Here is a 1,657-nt window from a genome sequence, read left to right as displayed (position 1 = left end):
CAATAGAAAACAGCAGTTTTATTCGCAATGCGGCAATAATGCCAATGGAAAATAACAGCTTTTTTCACACTCTGGCAGTGCCGACAGAAAACAGTAGCTTTTTTCGCACTGTGCCAGTGCCAATAGAAAACAGCAGCTTTTACACACTGCGGCAGCTCTGATAGAAAACAGCAGGTTTTTTTCGCACTGCGGCATTGCCGATAGCCTCAGCCTGTAACAGCAGTAATTAGGCAGTTGGTAAATAAAACATAAATGACACTTAAATCTAATGATATTTAATGTTATAACAATATCTTCATTGGTCGCTATTTTATTGTATAAAAGAAAAAGCATTTAGAAAAATAAAGAAAATCATGAAAAGAAAGAGGATGATGAGAGTTATCACAAAAGAGAAAACTTAAACATAATTACGACATGATAATAAATGCTGATGCATTTGGATGATTGTACTGACATCAATGGATAAAATGGATAAAGATGACGGTTCAACAGCAAAAAAAATAGCAAAAAATAAGCATTGTATTTTACATTACATGGTGGCTTAATGGCTTAATAATTTTTTGTGCCTCGATTAAGAAAATTAATGTTATGGTATAAAATTTCAGGTCACCATTGATTTCTTGATATTAACAGAAAAAATCATGGATTTACCAGCAATATCATTATCAAGCAAACATCCAAGTTACTTTACACAGAGCTTTTTTTTAACATTTCTTTATCGTGTGACATATCTTAAAATATTTGATTTAACTCCGAATTAATTTCTGACATAGCCATTGAGAATAAATATCTAGTCCATTTGGTAACATTGACCTCAATTATTAAAATAACCTGTGGTTAATGTTCAAATACATTTCCAAGAAACACAATCTGGTGTTATACGTCAGAATTACTAAAAATAAAAAAACAATATAATAATAACAACATTGAAATCTTTAAACACTCACTTTCACTTGGTCTCACTAGCTGAGCCTTGTATTCATCACTTGACAGTTCTTCAGATGTTCCTTCAAGGCTCATAGTGGATGGCACATCAGGCATGTCACTTTTTTGAATCTCTGTTATAGCTGTAAATTAAGAAGGATAATATGGTTGTTTGTTTTAATCTACTGCTACTGCAGAGCATGAGCAACATCAACAGCAACTACTATGATAGTGAAATAATTAAACTCATATTCACTTGTTACCACTGTTTAGCTTTTTATCATTATCGTTGCAAGTATAAACAGGCCTTTAGCCATGGAACAGCTGAATATGTTCTGGAGGGGTTAGTGGATGGCATATCTGATGTGTAATATTTTTATCTCCCTATTGCATGTGGAAATTAAAAAGGATGTTTGATTTGAAAAGACATATATTGCTGCTCTGCAAAGAAACTAAAATATATTATTTAAATATTTAAACTCACTTTCACTTGATCCCACTAGCTGTGTCTTGTGTTCATCACTTGACAATTTTTCAGATGATTCTTTAAAGGTCATAATGGATGGCACATGATGCATGTCACTTTTTTGAGTCTCCATTATTGCTGAAAATCAAGAAGGATAATATATGTTTATTTTATTATTATACTGCTACTGCAGAGCAAGAGCTACATCATCAACAACTATAATAGTGAAATAACTATAAAGTAGTGTTTGTTCTATAGCTACCGCAA

General features: G+C 32.3%; 1 long non-coding RNA gene across 1 annotated transcript in view; it reads right to left on the bottom strand.

The window, feature by feature from the left end:
• Nucleotides 1-951: 951 nt before the first annotated feature.
• LOC117118502 overlaps nucleotides 952-1,657 on the bottom strand; it is a 3,718-nt gene continuing 3,012 nt past the window's right edge. Inside the window, exons 3-4 of the long non-coding RNA XR_004447049.1 lie at nucleotides 1,409-1,528; nucleotides 952-1,067 (exon numbers count right to left, since the gene is read on the bottom strand). This is a non-coding gene — a long non-coding RNA (uncharacterized LOC117118502). The remainder of the gene's footprint in view (nucleotides 1,068-1,408; nucleotides 1,529-1,657) is intronic.

This window comes from Anneissia japonica, unplaced genomic scaffold, assembly GCF_011630105.1.
Source record: "Anneissia japonica isolate Jap-2015-1 unplaced genomic scaffold, ASM1163010v1 scaffold87363_len16968_cov125, whole genome shotgun sequence".
Taxonomy (NCBI): Eukaryota; Metazoa; Echinodermata; class Crinoidea; order Comatulida; family Comatulidae; genus Anneissia; species Anneissia japonica.
This window is presented reverse-complemented; position numbering and strand designations above follow the sequence as displayed.